A 16,284-nucleotide genomic window follows, 5' to 3' on the forward strand; every position below is an offset into this window, starting at 1 on the left:
AGGTCCCAGGTTCGATTCTGGTCAAGGGCATGTACCTGGGTTGCGGGCACATCCCCAGTAGGGGGCGTGCAGGAGGCAGCTGATTGATGTTTCTCTCTCATCGATGTTTCTAACTCTATAAAAAATCTCTGTAAAAAATCAATAAAATATATTTAAAAAAAAACAAAAAACTGAAACTTCATTGTTATTTATTAATTTATAATACACTTTTAAAAAGAGCTTATAATACAAGCTCTTTTATCCAACTCAGTTTGGCCTAATAATTGTTAAATTTATTTAAAAATTTTGGCTGGAGGCGTTAGTCATAAAAATGATATTATTGGTGTATAAAAATGCCATCAATTTCTGCATGTTATTTGTATATCCCACTACTTTGCCAAATTCGTTTATTTAATCTAACAATTTTTTGTGTGGAATCATTAAGGTTTTCTATGTATACTATCATGTCATCTGTGATAATGACAGTTTTACTTCCTCCTTTCCAATTTGGATGCCTTTTATTTTTTCTTCTTGTCTGACTGTTGTGGGTAGGACTTCCAGCACTATGTTGAATAAGAGTAGTGAAAGTGGATATTCCTGTCTTGCTCCTGATCTTAAGGGAAATGCTTTTAGTTTTCGCGCATTGAGTATGATGTTGGCTATAGTTGGCATATGTGGCCTTTACTATGTTGAGCTATATTATCTCTTTTCACTTTGCTGAAAGTTTTTATCAAAAATGTGTGTTGGGTTTTGTCTAATGCTTTCTCAGCATCTATTTTACTTAGTGTTCTTTTTCTTTTTTAAAATATATTTCATTGGTTTTTTTTTACAGAGAGGAAGGGGGAGGGTTAGAGAGTTAGAATCATTGATGAGAGACAAACGTTGATCAGCTGCCTCCTGCACACTCCCTGCTGGGGATGTGCACACAACCAAAGTACGTGCCCTTGACCAGAATTGAACCTGGGACCCTTCAGTCCCCAGGCCGACGCTCTATCCACTGAGCCAAACTGTTTAGGGCTGGTGTTCTTTTCTATTCTAGAATAGTACCCATGATACTACATTACATTTAGTGGTCATGTCTCTTTAGTCTCTTCTTCGCTGTGATGATTTCTAAAACCTTGTTTGTTTTTATGACCTTGATAATTTTGAGGAATATAGGTCAGGTATTTTGTAGATCATCCTTCAGTTGGGATTTGTCTGATATTTTCTCATGATTATACTGGAATTACAGTTTTGGGGAGGAAGACTACAGAAGTAAATTGCCATTTTCATCACATCACATTAAGTGTACACACTATCTGACTTACCATTATTAATATTGCACCTTGATCATCTGGATGAAGTAGTGTTTGTCAGATTTCTCCACTATAAAATGTTAATCTTCCCCTTCTTTCTATACTGTTCTTTAAAGAATGGGGAGTTTTACTCTTTCTGAGGATGGAATAACTACATAAATTATTTGAAATTTTTTAGTATGGAAGATTTATTTATTCTTCATTATTTATATATTAAGCATTTATTTTGATCAGTATGGACTCATGGATGTTTATTTTGTACTTCGAGTTATAATTTAATATTACTTTATTTTATTACTCAAATTGTTTGAGCTTTGGTCAATGGGAGGTTTTCCAGTTGACTTACTTTGAGTTATCCTCATCATTTTGTGGTGTGTTACGTGTATGTTTATTTTAGTGCTTCCTTTATGACACTACAACAGGGGTCCTCAAGCTTTTTAAACAGGGGGCCAGTTCACTGTCCCTCAGACCGTTGGAGGGCCGGACTATAGTTTAAAAAAAACACTATGAACAAATTCCTATGCACATTGCACATATCTTATTTTGAAGTAAAAAAACAAAACGGGAACAAATAAAATATTTGTATTTGCATGTGGCCCGCGGGCCGTAGTTTTGAGGACCCCTGCACTACAAGATTCTTCAGGCTCATCTCTATGCTGTCTGTCAAAGTTCTAAAATCAGCCATTTTCCCAAAGAGGTTTTGTTTCTTTTATTGGAAAATGATAGCAGAAACTAAGATTTGGGTACTATGTGCTCTCATTGCTATTGGAGTGTGGATGCTTGTAGACTTTCTCATCTGACAGAGAAAGAAAATACATGTGGTTATATATACATACCTGAAAATATTTTTTATGTAACCATATGTATGAATATTAAACTAAACATGACTTCCTTTTGACATGGTCAACTCTAATCCATTACTGTAAGCATCTTTCTTGCCTCCCCTTGCTTACTTGAAACCTCCTCTTCAACAGTGAGAAATCTGGCTCTCACCATCTCTCATCCATTTACTTAATAGTTCAGTTTCAGTGTATACATATATAGTGGTTTCATAATTGATACTAGAGTACAGTGCTTATGTACCACTAGAGGCTCAGTGCACAAAATTTGTGCACTCGAAGGGGCGGGGGTCCTTCAGCCGTCCTGTGCCCTCTAGTAGTCCAGGAGCCCTCGGGGCATGTCCTATTGCTGTGGAGGTGGGAGAGGCTCCTGCTACTGCTGCTGTGCTTGCCAGCCATGAGCCCGGTTTCTGGCTGAGCGGGCTCCCCCTGTGGGAGCTCACTGACCACCAGGGAGCAGCTCCTGCATTGACTGTCTGCTCCCTGATGGTCACTGTGCGTCATAGAGACCAGTATTTCCGCTGTTTGGTTGATTTGCATATTTGTCTTTTATTATATAGGATTCCTTTTGTCTTAATGTTACAGGCCACGCATTTCCAAAGTTACTTACTTAGCGCCTTTCTCCCATAACACACCTCAGTGAGATTGTTTCATACATTTGTAATCATGAGATTATTTTGTTACATTCTGCATTCTATTATGGGGTCCCGCAACTTTCTAAATAATTTTTAAAAAATTTTGCATGTAGTAAAGTTCATTGTGTGTTACAAAGTTCTGTGGGTTTTGACAAATGCATTGTGTCATATATCAATCACTTCTGTAAGAAAATTCCCTATGCTTCCCCTACTCAACACTCCCCACTCTTAAACCCCCATAACCACTGATCTATTTACCATCTCTCTAGTTTTGCCTTTTTTATTTTTGTGTAATTGTAAGCATACAATATGTAGCCTTTTTAGACTGGCTTCATTCAGTTAGTATTGTGCATTTAAGATTCATCCTTGTCTTTTTTGTGGCTTGCTAGCTCATTCCTTTTTATCGTTGTAAAGTATTCCATTACATGGGTGTACCAGAGTTTGTTTATTCTTTCCCATATTGAAGACATTCTTGGTTACTTCCAGTTTTATTTTTAGGATTATGAATAAAGCTTCCTCAAATATTCTTCTGCAGGTTTTTCTTTGGATATCTAATTGTTATTTTTTAATGTCTTAAAGTCCATATTAGTTTTGCTATATGTAAATAATATATTAAATTTGTACTTAGTAGGCTTCATCTTAAACTAAGCCATTTTCTTAAATATATTGGTTTTAGTTCAAATAGTTTAGAATAGAACTAGTCACATACTCTAAATAGACTGGATTTAATAATATTCAGTTATTTCCTTTAAATGTTAACTAATAAGTAACTTTGGTATTACATATAAATAAAATTTGTGGGCAAAACTTGTACAATAACATGATGGTGCAACTCCACTAATCTTACAGAAAATACTCAGTTGTACTCTAGGAATTCAACAGGGTTAATGAACTATAGGAAACAAAAGCAATTTCTTATTAGAGCCCAAGCAGAATCACTTTATTATTACTTGTTTAATTATGAGATATTTATATTCTGCATGTCTGGAATAAAAGTAGAAGCAAGACATAACACCTAGGAAGAAAATAAACTGGATGCTATTATCAAATGGCTACAAATAAAAAGATACTTAAATTGTTTAATAAGATTCATTCAGCAAATAATGAGCCTCCGGGCTTGGTGCTGGGAATATGATCATGGCCAAGAGATGGATATTTGATAAACAGTCTTGAAAAACTTTGAATTGAAATAAATCAGGGGAACAAAGTAGAGGATCTTAAAATAGATCTCTCTACATACAAGAATGTTATATATGAAAATTCAATTCAGGAGAATGAGGGTGGATTATTTAATAAATAGTTCTGGCACATCTGGCTATCCATTTTGAGAGAAATAAAATTGGATTCCTATCTTACACAACATACACAAATAAATTCCACATGGAAAGACTTACAATAAAAGTTCTGCACTGAATATATGAGAATACATGTGCATTCTTGGGGGTGAGGGAGACCTTCACCACTAGTGCAAATTGCAAACTATAAAGAAAGAAAAATATATTTGTCTGTATGAAACTTAACTTTTGAATGAAAAAGGCATGCCATACAAATAGTGGGTTTGGTAAAAAAAAATATTTGCAATGCAGAGGAAGGACAAAGTTGATCTCTGTTATATGAAATAACTAGGTATTGACAAAAAAGGAAGCAGACAGCAATATAGGAAAATGAGCTAAGGATGTATAAAAACAAGTCCAAATGGCCAATAACAAGATGTTCAAACTCACTGATAGAGGAATATAAATTAAAATAACAAAGTAATATACAGCATAATGTAACTATATCCATCAAACTGCCTCCTTCAGTCCCTGCCCTTCATGAAAATAAAAACAAAATAAAAAAAAAAAAACAGGAAAAGAGAAAGGGACTAACAATAATCTTTTGCTGGCAGGGACCTAAGGGAAAAAGTTATTTTAATAATTTTCCAGTAGAAATGTGGATTAATGGAACCTTTTTGGAAGATGATCTGGCAATATCTATTAATATTTGCCATACATGGGTGACAAAAAACTAGAAGCAAAATAGGTGTTTATCAATAGACAAATGGTTGAATAAATGTTTTTATTATGTATCTACAGGATAGAATCTTGCTATTAAAAAGAATGATTCAGATACACATAAGTACTCCAGGAGGAATTTCCACTTAGTATTTTTATGTGAGAAAAAATAAGATGAGAAATGTGTGTGACATACTATACTTAAAAATAAAAACATGCTGTGACAATACCATCTTTATATACAAAAAGCCTAAGCGACCAGACAACCAGCTGGTAGCTATGATGCGCACTGACCAAGGGGCAGACACTCAATGCAGGAGCTGCCCTCTGGTGGTCAGTGCGCTCCCACTGCAGGAGCGCCACTCAGCTGACAGGCGCCAGATGTCAGGCTGATGGCTGGCGAGTGCAGCTGCAGCAGACGCGTGTCCGAGCTGTGGTGGTGGCAGGCACAATGGGGCTGGGACGAGTGGGAGTGGCACAGCACCCAGCCGGGCTGGGCTCCTCCCCAGCCGCTTCACACACTACCTCATGCTGTGTGGGATTGACGCGGACAGTGGGCTGGTGCCGTGCAAGCTGGCGGATAAGGCCGGGCTGTGGTGTCGTAGAGGTCCACTGATTCCCGCAGGCCAGGCCGAGGGACCCCACCGGTGCACGAATCCATGCACGGGGACTCTAGTTATATATAAAGACATGTATATGAGAATACATATTTGCATGTGTATAATTATATGAGGAAAGAAATACAAGCTAGATACATATTAGTTCATTATGTTGGACCGCCTGGGTGGACAGATGGGTGAATCTGTCATGTGGTAGGAGGAAGGATAGGGTATGTGATGTAGAAAACCATGTCCACAAAGGAAAAGAAAAGACTGCATTAAAAACAACAGTTTTATGATCATACTTACGCTTTAAAGTTAAAATCATACATTTATTGTATTTATGTAAAATATTTTTTAAAAAACCGGATGTAGTGGTGTTAATTGGTGTAGCTCCTTTAGAAAGTGATTCAACAGACTTCATCAAGCAGTTCAAACTGAACTAATCATTCTGTATAAAGAAGTGATTGTGCTATTAGCTATATAATAGGGCCTATATTGGCTAAGCTTTAATGTTTAATAATAGGAAAATGGTAAAATTGCTGTGTTGATGGGATATTAGACAATATTATGGTGATTGCAAAACAATATGGGTTTTGTTAATATCACTAAATTGTACAGTTAAAAACGTTAAGGTGATAATTTTTGTTATATTTATTTTGCCACAAAAATAATGACAATACTGTTGGCACCTCTATGCCAACTATCTTTTTAAAACTTAGAAATAGACATATTCTTAGAAAAATATTACTTACAAAAACTGGGGAAGAAATTAAAAGTCTGAATCATCCTATAATTATAAGAAATTGAATCTTCCCCCAAAGAAACCAATAAGTTCAGATGATATGGTAGGCAAGTTTCTACCAAAATTTTAAGAAACAAATTATTCCAATCTGATGCATTCACTTTTATTTAGTAGAGAGATAAGGATATTTTCCCAGCTAGTTCTGAAAGCCTGCATAACCCCGATACCTAAACCATATAAAGGCATTAAATAAATGAAAATTACAATTGTATTTCACTCATGAATGTAGATGTAGAATTCTCAAAGAAAATACTAGCAAATTGAAACCAACATTGTAAAATAAGACAGACACTATTGCCAAGTTGGGTTTAATTTCAGATATGCAAGGATGGTTTACTATTATCTGACCTATAAATATAAATGATGACATTAAGAGATTAAAAAAGAAATAATATAATTTCTGTAGCCACAGAAAAGTATTTGATAATGTAAATTCATGATAAGAATGCTTAGTAAATTAGGAAAAGGGAGAAGTTTTTTAGTCTGTTGGGATTATTAAACCTCCCTCTCCTTCCCTCCAGATCAATAATCAATCATCAGCAGACATCTTTGTAAATGGGGAAATATTAAAAGCATCCCCCTTTAAAAAAAACAGGAATAATTTAGGCATGGTTGTTATCATTCATTATAATTATTATTTCTACATAATAAATCATCCCAAATTTAATATCATAAAGCAATTATTTTGTTATGCTTGTGGATTCTGAGGGTCAGGAACTTGGACAGTGCAGAATAGGATGGTTTTTACTGCTCTACCCTTTCTAATGCCACAGTGGGATGACTTGAACACTGGAGGTAACTTGATAATTCTGGAATGGAATCATCTGAAAGTATCGTCATTCATTAATCTGGTGATTTGATTGCAGCTGTTGCCTGTGAACTCAGGTATCAGAAAACTTACATGTGGCTTCTCCATTTGTTCTTTCCAAGTGGACTGGTTTGGCAAATCTCACATCATGGCAGCTAGGTTCCAAGTGCAAGCAATACAAGAGCACAAGGCAGAAGTGCATTGCATTTTATAACTTAGCATTGAATTGGAGAACATATCCAGTGCTTTAAGATAAGAAAAAGGAATTAGAGGTATAAGAACTGGAATGGGAGAAATACAACTATTGTTGTCTGGAGGCAATATGATCCTATCTAATAAAAGAGAAACATGGTAATTAGCCATACATCCGCTACCTTTCCCATTGGCTAATCAGGGTGATATGCAAATTAACTGCCAACTAAGATGGCGGTTAACCGCTAACAAAGATGGTGGCTAAGTTGCATACTGAAGGCAGGGTGGGACAGCGCAAGCTGCCATCCAGGCCCCCCTGTGCAATCCGGGCTGGCGGGGGCTGGGTTCAAGGCAAGCAGTGCCCATCGCTTAGCCTGCCTACCAGAGACAGGGGGCCCACTCCTGTGTGTGACCCAGGCTGCGGGCGGGGGCTGGGGCGAATGCAAGCGGTGCAGATGCCTCACAGGAGCCCTTGCCCGCCCACGAGAGACACGTCCCAATGCGCTGGGGCTGGGGCGAAGGCAAGCAGTGCGGATCGCCTCGCCGGAGCCCTCGCCTGCCCACCGGAGACATGTCCCAATGCAATCCGGGGCGGGCGGGGGGCTGGAGCGAATGCAAGCGGTGCAGATGCCTTGCTGGAGCCCTTGCCTGCCCATCGGAGACACGTGCGCCGGGGCTGGGGCGAAGGCAAGCAGTGCGGATCGCCTCGCCGGAGCCCTCGCCTGCCCACCAGAGACATGTCCCAATGCGATCTGGGGGGGCGTGCAGGGGTTGGGGCAAGGCAAGCGGTGCCCATTACCTCGCTGGAGCCTTCACCCGCCCACGGGAGACATGGGGCCCACTCTGAGAGAGAGAGAGAGAGAGAGAGAGAGAGAGAGAGAGAGAGATTTAGAGAGAGAGGCGGAATTTTGCATCCCGCATCCCTCCCTGATTGACCACTGTGATTCCAAGCCAGCAAGGTCTGCCTTCAGGACGTTGCTCCAGGTCCCTCACCCCCACCCTAGGCCCGAGAGCACAGTGCTGGGCAGGGGCACCCAGGGGTTTGGGAATGCAGCACGAGGGGCCGGCACAAGGTGGGGTGGGCTGTGTTTACACCACCAAGTTCCCCACTTCTGCCCTGGCCCAGCATGCCTCCTCCTTCCCCTCAGATGCCCTGCTCCTGCCTACATGCTTGCTGGGCAGGCCCAACTGCACCGGGGAGTAAGCCATGGCAATCAGGATGGCCACTTCCTGGGATGGGATGGCTGGACCACAGCGATTCATGAGGGCGATGAGGCCCATGGGGCATGTGCAGGGGGTGGCCAGCCAAGCCGAGTCTGGCTTCAGTGGGGCCAGTGGGAGCCTGTTGAGGCCACCCCAACCCGCACAGGTCTCAGGTGGATGGTAGCTCAGTGGAGAGTGGTTTCTCCATGCATGGTACCCAGGGGTGGCTGTGAGCTGCTGCAACCCCGCCCCACGCTTCAGGGAGGGGGAGAAGGCTCGCAGCCACCAGCACCCTAGGCTGCACCACCTGTGCCTTAGCCTGCCACGTTGGCAGGGTCCAGAGCAGGTGAGCTGCTCCCTTCCCCCAGTGGTAGAACAGGGAGGAGAGCGCTGGGTGCAGGGAGGGGACCTCAACTGGGATCCTCCTGGGATGGGGAAGGGGCCCAGCCTGAGCCCGGTGGGGAGCTTAGGAAGTCTGCCTAAGCAGGCACTGGTTCATACCAACTCTTACTCTGCCATCTTCCTCCAGCTCTTCAAGCTAGCCCCCCTGCCCCACCTGTCCGGGGGAACGGGCTCTGGGTGACCTCCCTGAGCTCAGACTGTGGACCCAGAGACCTCAAGGAAGAGTGCAGGGGCCGGTGCAGAAGTACCAGGGCAGAGTAGCTTCGGTGTCTCAGTGAAGTTTGCAACTGACCCATGGAGGAAGCCCCAGAGGGGAAAAGCCAGGAGGCATGAATTTCCAGCACTTTAGCCACTTGAAAACAGCTCCACTTGGAATGTGAGGCAGTTGTATGTTCAGCTGAGAAGTGAGGGGGCTGAAATCTACCATCGCTGGGCTCCTGTCCACCATGACAAGGAAAGAACATAGTGAGGGGCCCGGAGGAAGGGAGGACCATTGAAAAAAACCATGTCTAGACTTTCCACAGCCCTCTCCTTTCTGCTGCCTACAAGAGCCCCAGGCCCGGCCACAGTTCTGTCTCCACCTTTTAGTCCCCTATTCTCCAACCACAGAGGAAAGAAATAAGGAAGGAGTCTGTGCTGCCTTCAGAAAGTATCTATATACCTGATCGACCAGTTGCCTTCCACAGAGGGAGGCCAGACTGTGGCTTAGGCACACTCCCCACAGGGACATCAGTAGGACATCCTGTGAGGGCTCCCAGACTGTTAGAGGGGGCAGGCTGGGCTGAGGGATGCCCCCCGAGTGCACAAATTTTTGTGCACCGGGCCACTAGTTATATATAAAATAAAAAGATCATAGATGAATTATTAAATATGAGTTTAGCAAAGATGAATGCATGTAAGATTAATATACAGAAGTGGATTACATGGTTGTACAATAACAATAGACAACTAGAAACTGTAATTTAAAAGAAAACATTAAAATATTATCATCCTATATAATAAAGAGGTAATATGCAAATTGACCCTCACACCACAATGCCATCACAAGATGGTGGTGTGCAGTGGGGGCGGGGCCAGTGACTGCTACTCACGGCTTCTGTCAGGACCCCTGTGCCCAATATGCAAATTGACCCTCATGCCATAACACCGTTACAAGATGGTGGTGCGCACAGCAGGGGCGGGGCAGTGGGGAATCAAAAAGTACAGACGAAAGAGTAGGCAAATAATGAAAGATAAATAAGTGTTTCATAAAAAAGGAACCATATATGATTAATAATCTGTAGGATAGATTTCAATTTTGTTAATGATTGGAAAAATCAAGTTAAGTACACAGTAAGATACCACTTAAAACCAGTGTTGGCAAGGTAAGGATTCACAGTACTTTTATGTGTTACTTCTGCATGTACAGTTTGTGTGCAACCATTTTGAGAAATACTTTTTTATTATCCTGTGAAGCTAAACATAGACAAACTTTTCAACCCAGTGATTTACTTGTAGGCATATACCCAAGAGAAATTTTGTGTATATGCAAAAGTAGATGTGTTGGAGAATGTTCATAGTGGCTTTGCTCTCAATAACAAAATATTGTAAACTACCCAAATGTCTATTGACACAAAAATGACTGAGTAAACTGTTACATTATAGAAGTCAAAAGAATGAATGGTAGCTAAAATAATATTAGCAATGTAATTTTATTTGAAACTTTAAGTCCCTCAAATTTATGTGTCATGAATATCCTTTAAAAGTAGTAAAATAAATAATATGCTTTTTGATAGTAGATGTAAATGAAATGAAACTTCATTAATTTGAAAGCAAGGTAATGATGAAAAATAAATTCAGGATTGTAAATCTAAGGAGATACAGGGACAGGTTATGTATAATTTACTGTTAGAATCTTTAGTTTTAGGTTGGGTGGTGGGTTTCTGTATGCTAATTTTATTTAAAAAAACAACAACAATAAAAAACATGCATGTAAGATTAATATACAGAAGTGAATTACATTGTTGTACAATAACAATAGACAACTAGAAAATGTAATTTAAAAGAAAATATTATCATTTACACAGAAATTACATTTACACAGAAATACTTTGTGTAATTGATAGGGCTGCTATGTAGGTAGAGCAAAGGGAGTCAGGAGTATTATAGATGAAGTCAGAGAGGTACTAGGGACCACCAATCATATTTAACAGAAGAGTAAACACATTTTCAAGAAGGGTTTAAAGTTATCTACAATTAAAGTATTTGAACACTGAGACATTGAGTTCATAATTTCATTTTTGTCTACCCCAAAGAGTTTTGCGGTTATTTTGTCAGAATAGCCATGTTCTAGGTAAATTAGATTATTAAATACATCTGTCTAGATCAGCGGTTCTCAACCTGTGGGTTGCGATCCCTTTGGAGGTCGAACGACCCTTTCACAGGGGTCGCCTAAGACCATCGGAAAACACATATATAATTACATATTGTTTTTGTGATTAATCACTATGCTTTAATTATGTTCAATTTGTAACAATGAAAATACATCCTGCATATCAGACATTTACATTACAATTCATAACACTAGCAAAATTACAGTTATGAAATAGCAACAAAAATAATTTTATGGTTGGGGGTCACCACAACATGAGGAACTGTATTAAAGGGTTGCGGCATTAGGAAGGTTGAGAACCACTGGTCTAGATAAATGAGACTTCACTATAAAAAGAAAAGAATTTGCTGGGCTGGTGTGGTTCAGTGATTGAGTGTCGACCAACGAACCAGGAAGTCACGGTTCAATTCCCAGTCAGGGCACATGCCCGGGTTGTGGGCTCCAACCCCAGTGAGGGGTGTGCAGGAGGCAGCCAGTCAATGATTCTCTCTTATCATTGGTGTTTCTCTCTCTTTCCCTCTCCCTTCCTCTATGAAATCAATCTTATATGATAAAAGGCTAATGTGCAAATTGTCTCCTCAACTGGGAGTTCGACTGGGAGTTTGACAAGGGGTGGGGCTGGCTGGCCAACTGCCCTTGGCCCTACCCCATGGCCGGCCCAGCCTTCAATTGGCCTCCCCTACCCCAGTTGAGGGCGGGGCCAGCTGGCCAACTGCCCATTTCTCATCCCCCGCTGGTCCCACACCTAATTGGCCCTTCTCCATCCCATTGCGGCGGGCTGGCTGGCAACCACCTGCTGCCCTTCCCTCCTGGTCAGCTGGCCGAACCCCACCCATGCACAAATTCGTGCACTGGGCCTCTAGTAAAAATATATTTTTTTTAAAAAGAATACAGACGAGAACATATAAAACTATGAAAGATAACAAACACTTTCTTATTTAGAGAGAACATAAAACTTGTGATCATCCACACTTAATAATGTTGTCAACACTGATTTTACTGTGTTGTTCTGTAATACTTTTCTTTATTGTTGTATAGAGTGACTTAATCAACACTAATAAAAGAGAAAAATGGTAATTGGCGTACGACGATACCCTTTTCATTGGCTAATCAGGGCTATATGCAAATTAACTGCCAACTATGATCGGCAGTTAACTGCCAACTAAGATTGGCAGTTAACTGCCAACTAAGATTGGCAGTTAACTGCCAACAAGATGGAGGTTAATTTGCATATGTAGGCACAATGCAGGGAGGCAAAACGGAAAGCAGGAAGAAGCCCCCTGCCACTGACAGTGATCAGAAACCCAGGGGGGAGCTAAGAGCTGGGGGGCAGGGCAAAGGCGGCCTTTGCCCTGCCCCCCAGCCATGATCGGAGAATCAGGAGCCTTTGCCGCCCTGGCCAGTGATAGCAGGAAGTAGGGGTGGAGCCAGCGATGGGAGCTGGGCACGGTTGAAGCTGGCAGTCCCGGGAGCTAGGGGTCCCTTGCCTGGGCCTAAAGCGGAGCCCACGATCGCGGGACCGCTGCAGCTGTGGGTCCCCGCTGCCCGAGCCGGACGCCTCAGCCAGAGGCGTTAGGCTTGGGCAGGGGCGGAGCCTGCAACCGCGGGGAGCTGGGGGTCCCCTGCCCAGGCCTGACACCTCTGCCAGAGGCGTCAGGCCTGGTCAAGGGGCCGATCCAGTGATTGGTGATCGGAGGGTGATGAGGGTCAACTCCTCTGGCCGAGGCATCAGGCCTGGGCGGGGGGCTGAGCCGGGGATTGGGGGGATATGATGGTCCCCTTGCCCAGGCCTGAAGCCTGGGTCAGAGGTGTCAGGCTTGGGCGGGGGGTGGAGCAAGCGATCAGAGGGAGATGGGGGTCCCCTGCTCAGGCATGATTCCTGGGCCAGAGGCCTCAGGCCTGGGCGGGGGCCAGAGCCAGTGATCGGGGGGAGATGGGGATCCCCTGTCCAAGCCTGACACCTCTGGCGGAGGCATCAGGCCCGGGCAAGGGGCCAATCAGGTGATCGGAGGGTGATGGGAGTCTATGCCTCTGGCCGAGGCATCAGGCCTGGGCAAGGGGCAGAGCCAGCAATCGGAGGGGTCTGGGGGTCCCCTGCCCAGGCCTGATGCCTGGGCCAGAGGCGTCAGGCTTGGGCGGGGGGCAGAACCAGTGATGGGGGGAAATGAGGGTCCCCTGCCCAGGCCTGACGCCTCTGTCAGAGGCGTCAGGCCTGGGCAAGGGGCCGATCCTGCGATTGGAGGGTGATGGGGGTCAACGCCTGAGGGCTCCCAGTATGTGAGAGGGGGCAGGCTGGGCTAAGGGACACTCCCCCCCCCCCCCACACCCAGTGCACGAATTTCGTGCACCGGGCCTCTAGTATTGTGATAATAATTATAGGCTTTTTACAGAACAAATTTTTACTTTTAATCATTAGTGCCAATACAATTCACAACTTTGTTGCCATGTTCATTTTGCTTACATGTGAAGCTCCAAACTCATGTCCCATAGAGGCATGAATTTGTTGTTATTTTTTTTGAAAGATTTGGAGTTGAGATTGACATGGTGATAGTTTTAGAGTTTAAAATTTCATTGCTTTATACAGAGTTATTCAGTATGATGAATGGATTGGAGAGCAGAATGACCAGAAATGTTTCCAGTAATTTTCCAGAAATAGTGATGGAAATCTGAATCACAATACAGTATTAAATGACATACCTGGCTATGGTATAAAGTGAAGATTAAAAGGTGACATTTAGTTTCTGCATTGTAGATGGATTAAAGAATGCTCATACTGTTATCTCAAAATAACATTTTTAGAATGGAAGGTATTTAGAAACTTCTTTGTGATGAAGAAAGGCATGTGATTTTAGTCGCAGAATAATATATTGAAAGGATATTATCATGTAACTAGGGGCCCAGTGCACAATTCATACACCTTGAAAGTAACTGTGGGCCACGAGGCTGCAGGTGGGCACAGTGGCGGGTCTCCGACCATCCTCTGCACCCGTACCCAGTCCTTCCAGCTCCGGCCCCCCAGTCCCTGTCTGCTGGCAATCCTGCGCCCCCGGCACCGCTCCCACACACTGACGGCGCTGGCCCCACTTGTACCCGCTGACAGTACAGATCAATTGGGGCTGGTGTCAGCAGCAGGTGTGAGTGGCAACTGCTGCCCTGATCACCCCTCAGGAGCAGGAGAAGGTGGAGAAGCCCTGAGCAGTGATCAGGGCCAGCAGCTGCCACTCACACCCACTGTCAGCGCCAAGTGATTGGGACCAGCGCCTTACGCTAGCAGCGGGTGTGAGCAGCGGATCCAGCACCAGCTGTGGGTGTAAATGGTGGTTCTGGTGGCAGCAGCGGGTGCGAATGGGGTCATTGTTGGCAGCGGGTGCGAGAGGCAGCTGCTGGACCCGATCGTCCCTCAGGAGCAGGGGGAGGTGGATAAGCCCTGAGGTGCGATCAGGGCCGGCAGCCACCGCTCGCACCTGCTGAGAACGCTGAGCAATTGGGACCTGGGCCGGTGCCGGGTGCCGGCAGTGGGTGTGAGAGGTTGCTCGAGTGCCAGCAGCTAGTGTGAAGTCCCGGTGGGACCGTGGCATGAAGAAGCAAAGAATTTTTAGTAACCACCAGAGGCTTGCCCCGATGACAGTGACTGGTGCCCTGCCTTGGTCTGGCACCCTGGCTCACCTGCTCCACTATCCCCGTCACGGTGGATGCCTGCCATGTTCCATATTCTGCCACCTTCTGCTGACGCCCACCATGTTTCGCACGCCCTCCCTGGTGGTCAGCACACATCATAGCAACTGGTTGTTTGTTGTTCCACTTGTTTGGTCTATTTGCATACTAGGGTTTTATATATATAGATATCTTAAAAGTCATCTAATCAACCTGTTCATCTTATATATGAGGACACTGTAGTCAATGGAGATGTGGTGCTTTTGCCACAGTCACATGTTTTAGATGCAAATTCTTATATGACTGCAAGATATGGGTGTGCTAAAGATGAGGATGGTAGCAACAGTTATGTAACAAAGGTCCATAAATTCATGTTTAGAATTTTGACTTAATCCTTAAGATGATGAGGAGCCAATGAAAGGTTTTAACTAGATGAGTATTTAGAAGGGATCACTTGGGTAGCACAGTGGAGAGTGGAGTAGAAAGGAGCAAACTGGAAACAAAACTATTTTGGAGACCGATTCTATAAATAAACCAGGTAAACATAATGGTAGCCTTAATAGGGTGAAGGTATTGGGCATTGAGTGGAATAGATGGTGTCTAGAAGAATTTAAGACACAGGATTTAGTGATAAAATATATGGAGTGAGAGGGAGTAGGAGGAGAAAATGATGACTCCAGGTTTTTGTCTTTGCCAAACTCTGTTGTTGTTGGTAGCACCAATGGCTGAGCGAAGGAATCCTGGAGGAAGAGTAAATTTGAGGCTCATGGGAGATATCTTGAATTCATTTTTGGTTGTATTGAATTTGAGGTGCCTGTTAGTTTTAAATAGAAAGTATTCATTTCCCTGTTGGGTATATGGATCTGGAGCTCAAGAGATGGATCTGAACTAGAGATTCCTTAGTGTATATTTTAAATGAATCCAAAGGAGTGAATGAGATAGTCCAGTGAGTGTATTTGAAGTGAGGTAAAAAGAAGCGCTAGGTTGAAGCGCTTAGGGATGCCAAAATTTAAAGAGTAGGTAGAAGAACCTGCAAGGGAGATTGTAAAGAAGCAGTCAGAAAAGTAGGCAGAAAGGGGAAAAACTATGGTTGTCTTGCAAACCACAGGGGGAATGTTTTGAGAAGGAAAGACTGGTCAAATGCTGTTAGTGTTCAAATAAGACAAGGAATTGAAATTGTCTTTTTGCATTTAGTGAAAAGGAGGTAATTGGTTGCAGGCATGGGCTGTAAGAATAGAACATTTATGATGTTGAGTTGTGAAAAGGAGAGGGTTGTGGTTGGAGAAGAATGTGAAGTGGAGGACAGTTTTGCTTTTGTTTTTGTTTTGTTTCATTTTTAAAGGTGTAGGACCTGGAGTGTGTTTCATTGTTAACAGGCAGGAACCAAATAAGTGGGGGAAGTTGAATATTTACGAGAGGGAACAAATCAGAGAGCCAAGTCTCTGAGAGTACAGATGGAGGAATTAGCTTTAAGTAGGTAGGTGAAGGGATCCCTGTTTCTTTGTAAG

General features: G+C 43.1%; 1 protein-coding gene across 1 annotated transcript in view; it reads left to right on the forward strand.

The window, feature by feature from the left end:
• CCDC91 (coiled-coil domain containing 91) overlaps nt 1–16,284 on the forward strand; it is a 286,701-nt gene that overhangs the window by 33,267 nt on the left and 237,150 nt on the right. The gene's annotated exons all lie outside the window — the stretch shown is intronic.

This window comes from Myotis daubentonii, chromosome 2, assembly GCF_963259705.1.
Source record: "Myotis daubentonii chromosome 2, mMyoDau2.1, whole genome shotgun sequence".
In the NCBI taxonomy this organism is placed as follows: Eukaryota; Metazoa; Chordata; class Mammalia; order Chiroptera; family Vespertilionidae; genus Myotis; species Myotis daubentonii.